The following is an 8,603-nucleotide window of genomic DNA, read 5'->3' on the forward strand; positions in this document are numbered from 1 at the left end:
AGACATGAAAGAGTGACGAAATGCCAACCCCACTGTGCCCTGAGTTCCTGACCCCCAGAATCCATGAGCATAACAAAATGGCTGTTACTGTAAGTCACTATGTTTCAGAGAGTTTTTTACACAGCAATAAGCAGAACAGATGGATTGCTAGAAGGATAGAAGGCTGGAGAAAAGAACAGATCTGTGATAAAGCAAGTATAGTAAAAATATTAATCGTAGCATCCAGATGGAATATGCATGCTGTACAATTTGCTGTACAATTCTTTCAATTTTTCCATATATTTGAAAAATTTTATAATAGAATGTAGGTAAGGGAGAAAAGAATAAGAACCAACGTGAATGATAGATCTCTAGCTAGCATTTATCATGTAATACAATGTGTGAGATATTGTGCCAAGCAATTGTATACTTGTTATCTCATTCAGTTTTTTCAACCCCATGTTATTATAGTCTGAGGCTATTCTTTTCTCCATTTTATAGATGAGAAATCTGAGGCTCAGAGAGGTTGAGACACTTATCTCAGGTAAGAATGCTTTCAAATAGTAGAGATGGGATTCCAATTCAGGTATGTGTGATTCCCTAATTGATGCTCTTAACCCTTCAGATTTAGAGCACTGGCATCCCTGTCCACCCTGCCATCCATTTAACTGATTAAAAAGTAATGTGTATCAAAGTGGGTAAAGAGGGAACACACCTTAACATAATTAAAGCAATTTATGACAAAGCCACAGCAAATATAATACTCCATGGAGAAAAGCTGAAAGCCTTCCCACTAAAATCTGGAAAAAGACAAGGATGCCCATTCTTACCACTGTTATTCAACATAGTGTTGGAAGTCCTTGTCACAGCAATCAGACAAACAAAAGAAATAAAAGGTATCCAAATTGGAAAAAAGAAAAAAAAAGTATCCAAATTGGAAGAGAGGTGGTAAAATTGTCACTGTATGCAGATAACATGATGCTATATATAGAAAACCCTAAGGACTCAACCCAAAAACTACTTGAACTGATCAACAAATTCAGCGAAGTAGCAGGATACAAGGTTAACATTCAGAAATCAGTCACATTTCTGTATACTAATAATGAAATACTAGAAAAGGAATACAAAAATATAACACCTTTTAAAATTGCACCCCCCAAAATTAAAAACCTGGGAATAAGCCTGACCAAGGAAGTGAAAGGCTTACATGCTGAGAACTATAAGACATTAATCAAGGAAATTAAAAAGGATCCAAAGAAATGGAAAGATATCCCATGCTCCTGGGTTGGAAAAATTAATAGTGTAAAAATGGCCATACTACCCAAAGCAACCTTCAGTGCAATTCCTACCAAATTACCCATGACATTTTTCGCAGAACTAGAACAATCAAAAAATTTATATGGAACCACAAAAGACCCAGAATTGCCAAAGCAATTCTAAGAAACAAAAACCAAGCAGGAGTCATAAATAACTCTCCCAGACTTCAGGCAATATTACAAAGCCACAGTAATCAAGACAGTGTGGTACTGCTACAAAACAGACAGAGAGACCAATGGAACAGAATAGAGAACCCAGAAATAAACCCAGACACCTATGGTCAATTAATCTTCAGCAAAGGAGGCAAGAATATAAAATGTGAAAAAAGACAGTCTTTTCAGTAAGTGGTATTGAGAAAACTGGACAGCTGCATGTAATTCAATGAAACTGGAACACACCTTCACACCATGTACAAAAATAAACTCAAAATGGCTTAAAGACTTAAATGTAAGACAAGATACCATCAAACACCTATAAGAGAACATAGGCAAACATTCTCTGACATCAACCTTATAAATGTTTTCTCAGGTTGGTCTCCCAAGGCAACAGAAATAAAAGCAAAAATAAACCAATGGGACCTAATCCAACTGACAAGCTTTTGCACAGCAAAGGAAACCATAAAAAAAAAAAGACAACTTACATAATGGAGAAAATAGTTTCAAATGATGCAACTGATAAGGGCTTACTATCTAAAATATACAAACAATTTATACAACTCAATAGCAAAAAAGCCAACAACCCAATGGAAAAATGGGCAAAAGACCTGAATCATCATTTCTCCAAAGAAGATATACAGATGGCCAACAAACACATGAAAAAAGTGCTCAACATCACTGATTATTACAGAAATGCAAATCAAAATTACTATGAGGTGCCATCTCACACCAGTCAGAATGGCCATCATTAATAGGTCCACAAATAACAAATGCTAGAGAGGGTGTGGAGAAAAGGGAATCCTCCCACACTTGGTAGGAATTTAAATTGCTACAACCACCATGGAAAACAGTATGGAGGTACCTGGGAAAACTAAATATAGAACTACCACATGACCTAGCAATCCCACTCTTGAGCATGTATCCAGATAAAACTTTCCTTGAAAAATACACATGCGCCCATATGTTCATTGCAGTACTATTCACATTGTTAAGAGTCAAGACATGGAAACAACCTAAATGTCCATCAGCAGATGAATGGATTAAGAAGATGTGGTATACACATACACAGTGGAATACTACTGAGCCATAAAAAAGAACAAAATAATGCCATTTGCAGCAACATGGATGGAACTAGAGACTCTCATACTGAGTGAAGCAAGTCAGCAGGAGAAAGACAAATACCATATGATATCACTTATATCTGGAATCTAATACCCAGCACAAATGAACCTTTCTACTGAAAAGAAAATCATGGACTTAGAAAACAGACTTGTGGTGGCCAAAGTGGTGGGGGAGGGAGTGGGATGGACTGAGAATTTGGGGTTAATAGATGCAAACTGCGGCCTTTGGAATGGATAAGCAATGAAATCCTATTGTATAGCACTGAGAACTGTATCTAGTCACTTATGATGGAGCATTATAATGTGAGAAAAAGAATGTATATATGTATGTATGACTGGGTCACCTTACTGTACAGTGGAAAATAGATGGAACACTGTAAACCAGCTATAATGGAAAAAATTTAAAAAAATTTTAAAAAAAGGAATGTGAAATCTCCTTTAAATAGGAGTTCTCTTGTGCAGGGGGTTAAGGATCTGGTGTTGTCAATGTGGTAGCTTGGGTCACTGTTGTGGTGCAGGTTTGATCCCTGGCCCAGGAACTTTCACATGCTGCAGTCCCAGCCAAAAGAAAAACAAAACAAAATGCCTCTAAATATGGAGTTCCCATTGTGGCTCAGTGGTAAAGGAATCGAACTAACGACCATGAGTATGCAGGTTCAATCCCCGGCCTTGCTAAGTGGGTTAAGGATCCGGCGTTGCCATGAGCTGTGGTGTAGGTCACAGACATGGCTTGGATCCCCTGTTGCTGTGGCTGTGGTATAGGCTGGCATCTACAGCTCCAATTTGACCCCTAGCCTGGGAACCTCCATATGCCTCAGGTGCAGCCCCAAAAGACAAAAAACAAACAAACAAAAAAACCTCTAAATAAATAAATAAAATCATATCTGAATTTCTATGAGTTCAAAGAGATAAATATTTTTTGCTGTTGTTTGTTTTCCTAAAGTACAAAGAACAACAGGGAAGGACGTGATAATAGGGAGGTTACAGGGAGAGCTAAGAAGACAGGAATCAAGAAAGCACTGTGTATTTTTTAACAGTAATATTCCAAAAGATATCAATGGTGACTGGTTTTTAAAATTAGTTTTTAGTGTAATTACACTTATATAGAGAAACCAAGCTGTTTTCATATTTCCCTAAATAAACAAAAAAATATATAATCATGGATCAAATAAACCAAACACTTCTTTATCCTCTAGACATTCCTTTTTTTTTTTTTTCTTTTTTGCTTTTGCTTTTTAGGGCTGCACCCACGGCATATGGAAGTTCCCATGCTAGGGGTCAAATTGGAGCTGTAGCTGCCGGTCTACACCACAGCAACAGCAATGCAGGATCCAAGCCATGTCTGCGACCTATACCATGGCTCATGGCAACACCAGATCCTTAACCCACTAAGAGAGGCCAGGGAATCAAACCTGCTTCCTCATGGGTGCTAGTCAGATTTGTTTCTGCTGAGCCAGGATGGGAACTCCTAGACATTCCTTTTTTGGAGGCCTTCCCAAGAATTCCAAGTGGGACCCACTATTTGACCTCTATAAACTGTGAGATCCTTTGAAGAACAGTAGAAACTTGTTAAAAGAGAGGTAATGTGCTGTATTAGTGGGAAGTAGCTATTACTTAGCCAAACATGAGGGGGATTTTGTAGGGAATTATATTTTTAGATGAGATTATTTTTGCTCTTCAAAATAATATTTCCAAGATGACACAAACAGATGGAAAGACATACCATACTCTTGGAATGGAAGATTCAATATTATCAAAACGACTATACTACCCAAGGCAATCTACAGATTCAATGCAATTCCTATCAAATTACCAAGGACATTCTTCACAGAACTCGAACAAAATATTTTAAAGTTTATTTGGAAGCACAACAGACCCAGAATAGCCAAAGACATCCTGAAAAAGAAAAATGGAGCTGGAGGAATCAGGCTCCCGGACTTCAGACTATACTACAAAACAACCATCATCAAAACTGCATGGTACTGGCACAAAGACAGAAATATAGATCAGTGGAACAGGATAGAAAGCCCAGAATTCAACCCACGCACCTACAGCCAACTCATCTATGACAAAGGAGGCAAGGATATACAATGGAGAAAGGACAGCCTGTTCAATAAGTAGTCCTGGGAAAACGGGATGGCCACATGCAAAAGAATGAAATTAGAACACTTCCTGACACCATACACAAAAATAAACTCCAAATGGATTAAAGACCTAGATATAAGACCAGACACTATAAAACGCTTAGAGGAAAACATAGGCCAAACCCTCTCTGACGTAAACGACAGCAACATCTTCTCAGATCTACCTCTTAGAGTAATGACAATGAAAACAAAAATAAACAAATGGGACCTAATTAAACTTAAAAGTCTCTACACAGCAAAGGAAACCCTAAACAACACAAAAAGACAACCCACAGAATGGGAGAAAACATTTGCAAATGAATCAACTGACAAGGGATTAATCTCCAAAATTTATAAACACCTTCTGCAGCTCCATACCAAAAAAACAAACAACCCCATCAAAAAATGGGCAGAAGATCTAAACAGACAGTTCTCCAAAGAAACCATGCAGATGGCCAAAAAACACATGAAAAGATGTTCAACATCACTCATCATTAGAGAAATGCAAATCAGAACCACTATGAGGTACCATCTTACAACAGCCAGAATGGCCATCATCAAAAAGTCTACAAACAGTAAGTGTTGGAGAGGGTGTGGAGAAAAAGGAACCCTAGTACACTGTTGGTAGGATTGTAAATTGGTGCAACCACTGTGGAAAGCAGTGTGGAGATTCCTCAGAAAACTAAACATAGAACTACCATTTCTAGCAATCCCCCTCCTGGGCATCTATCCAGAGAAAACCACCACTTGCAAAGACACATGTACTCTGATGTTCATTGCAGCAGTATTTGCAATAGCCAAGACATGGACACAACCTAAATGTCCATCGACAGAGGAGTGGATCAGGAAGATGTGGCACATACACACAATGGAATATTACTCAGTCATTAAAAGGAATGGAATACCAGCATTTTTAGCAACATGGATGGACCTAGAAACTGTTATGCTAAGTGAAGTCAGCCATACAATGAGACACCAACATCAAATGCTTTCACTGACATGTGGAATCTGAAAAAAGGACAGAATGAACTTCTTTGCAGAACAGATACTGATTCACAGACTTTGAAAAACTTATGGTCTCCAAAGGAGACAGTTTGGGGGGTGGGGGGATACGCTGGGGTTGTGGGATGGAAATCCTATAAAACAGGATTGTGATGATCATTGTACAACGATAAATGTAATAAACTCATTGAGTTAAAAAAAAAATTTCCAAAAATCCTTTAATTCTAACCCTACCACTCAAGTCCTCACCTAATTTTCCCTTTTTTTCCCCTTCAAAAGTTATAAACAAGTTCTTAATGGAAGATACATATGCAGTAGCAGATACTCAAGGATAAAACCTTCTCTATATATTCAGTTTATTTTGTGGCCCTGTCTGGCAACTATAAGACAACACAATGTAGAGTCCACACCCAAAGGCAAGCATCATTTCAGAAATTAGACCACATGGTATATAAAATGAAAGAAAACCAAATTTACTGAGTGCCCATTACATGCTTAGCTCAGGGAGAAGTTCTTAGTTTTGTTACAGTTTGATCAAAACCCTGGAATGTTTTCCTGTTTAAAAACAGTCTGCATAGGAGTTCCGGCCGTGGCTCAGTGGAAACAAATCCAACTAGGAACCATGAGGTTGCTACCCCTGGCCTTGCTCAGTGGGTTAAGGATCTGGTGTTGCAGTGACCTGTAGTGTAGGTTGCAGATGTGGCTTGGATTCTGTGCTGCTGTGGTTGTGGCGTAGGCCAGCAGCTGTAGCTCCCATTTGACCCCTAGCCTGGGAACCTCCATATGCCGCAGCCCTAAAAACAAACCAAAAAAAAACACAAACAAACAAACAAACAAACCAATAGCCTACATGGGTCAGTGCCACACTGCCAGGAGAAGGATGGATTAAAGAGGTCAGCCAGCTGACCTCACCTACAAATGAGAGGACTAAATAAGCACAATAGACCTTAGCTTCAATAAGGCCTATTATTTCATGGATTAATCGACCATTCCACAAATATAACAACTGTATCCAGAAAATAGTTTAGTATTTTTTTATAGACTTTTAAACCTGTTATGGGTAATCGCCATGGATTTTTTAATTTAGTTGTGACCCTTGCTTCCCATCAAGTACCATCACCATCACCACTTTAGAAAGATTTCATTGTATCATTTTATTTTAACCCTGAGATAAGTTTTCATAAGTTCATTCTTTCTGTCCTAGTTCCTTCATATCTAAGAGTTTTAAACTATTATGGATTTATGTCAATATCTAATCAATAATTAAATTACTAGCATATTTGAGGAGTTCCCGTCGTGGCGCAGTGGTTAACGAATCCGACTAGGAACCATGAGGTGGCGGGTTTGATCCCTGCCCTTGCTCAGTGGGTTAACGATCCGGCGTTGCCGTGAGCTGTGGTGTAGGTTGCAGGCGCGGCTCGGATCCCGCGTTGCTGTGGCTCCGGCGTGGGCCAGTGGCTACAGCTCCGATTCAACCCCTAGCCTGAGAACCTCCATATGCCCCGGGAGCGGCCCAAGAAATAGCAAAAAGACAAAAAAAAAAAAAAAAAATTACTAGCATATTTGAGACTTAGGTTGTTTTCCCTGTTAAGTGAGGACCACCTGATTGTGTAAAACCTCCCAGCAAAATTCCAATCAAGACATCTTTTTATTAAGGTAGCCTTAGAAATATTTTAGACTGAAGCCTTAAATTTATTTTCACATCATCTATATTTCACTGGATACCATGAACGGAGTAAAAATTTTTCCTTAATTGGCTGCTTTACTTGATCACTAGATACCATCTTGCCAAATGTACAATGGTACTGACGTAATAGATTAAATGGTTACATATGCTGGGAGAGCATCTTGGGGTGGTTTCAATCTCATATCTCATTTGTTTAAATTGGAGGATGCAAAGAGTGATTCAAAACGTTCTGTGTTGTGTTGCATATTCTCGTCGATGGAAGCAGACTGAAACCACCTATTAACAATGCGGTTCAAAGTTCAGGACGACCATCGTCTCCATCAGGAAGAACACACACTGTCGGAGGACCCAGATCCACCCTGCAATTTCAAAAGGGCCTTTGAAGATGTCCCTAGCTTTGGCGGTGTTCCAGAATGGGCTGGATCAGAGTGATCCAGCTTAATATAGAACCCTGCAGCCCTGAAGACTTGTGAAAGCCATAGAGTGTCTGGTGCAAATGAATGTAAATGAATGCTGATGGATCCAGCCGTCACTGGGAGACATCTGTCAAGATTTCTTTTTTTTTTGTCTTTTGTCTTTTTGTCTTTTTTGTTGTTGTTGTTGCTGCTATTTCTTGGGCCGCTCCCGCGGCATATGGAGGTTCCCAGGCTAGGGGTTGAATCGGAGCTGTAGCCACCGGCCTACGCCAGAGGCACAGCAACGCAGGATCCGAGCCGCGTCTGCAACCTACACCACAGCTCACGGCAACGCCGGATCGTTAACCCACTGAGCAAGGGCAGGGACTGAACCCGCAACCTCATGGTTCCTAGTCGGATTCGTTAACCACTGCGCCACGACGGGAACTCCAAGATTTCTTGAGGAATGAGATTGTGAGTCTAAAAAGAAGAGAACAAATAACTAGTCTCTGAAATACACAAACAGTAATACTATTTTTTTTCTTTACTTGCAGGAAAGATTCTAAGGGATCATTAATCACTATTCTAATGTGTTTGGTTACTGGTAATAAAAATTACTACTGGACTTGGTTCAGTTATTTCCAGTTGGCTCTTTTTTCTTTTTTTCTTTTTTTTTTTTTGTGCCTCTAATAAAGACAAAAGATATTTCTAATTGACCTGTGCTCAGTGATCACAGTAATGATTACAGTTTAATTGCATAGGAAGCACTTCATTAAACTATCTAAATAGCTAAAATGCTGAGGTTTCCTTCATTTGTTCAAAAA

The 8,603-nt window shown here is 39.1% G+C and overlaps 1 long non-coding RNA gene across 1 annotated transcript in view; it reads left to right on the forward strand.

Annotated features, from left to right (window-relative positions):
• LOC146401056 (uncharacterized) overlaps window positions 1-7,786 on the forward strand; it is a 35,040-nt gene extending 27,254 nt beyond the window's left edge. Inside the window, exons 2-3 of the long non-coding RNA XR_014813361.1 lie at window positions 481-523; window positions 7,650-7,786. This is a non-coding gene — a long non-coding RNA (uncharacterized LOC146401056). The remainder of the gene's footprint in view (window positions 1-480; window positions 524-7,649) is intronic.
• The last annotated feature ends 817 nt before the right edge of the window (window positions 7,787-8,603 follow it).

This window comes from Sus scrofa, chromosome 8 (assembly GCF_054392235.1).
Source record: "Sus scrofa isolate SSC_HxYL_T2T_F1_AM1 chromosome 8, Sscrofa_HxYL_maternal_Yorkshire_Landrace_v2.0, whole genome shotgun sequence".
NCBI classification, from domain to species: Eukaryota; Metazoa; Chordata; class Mammalia; order Artiodactyla; family Suidae; genus Sus; species Sus scrofa.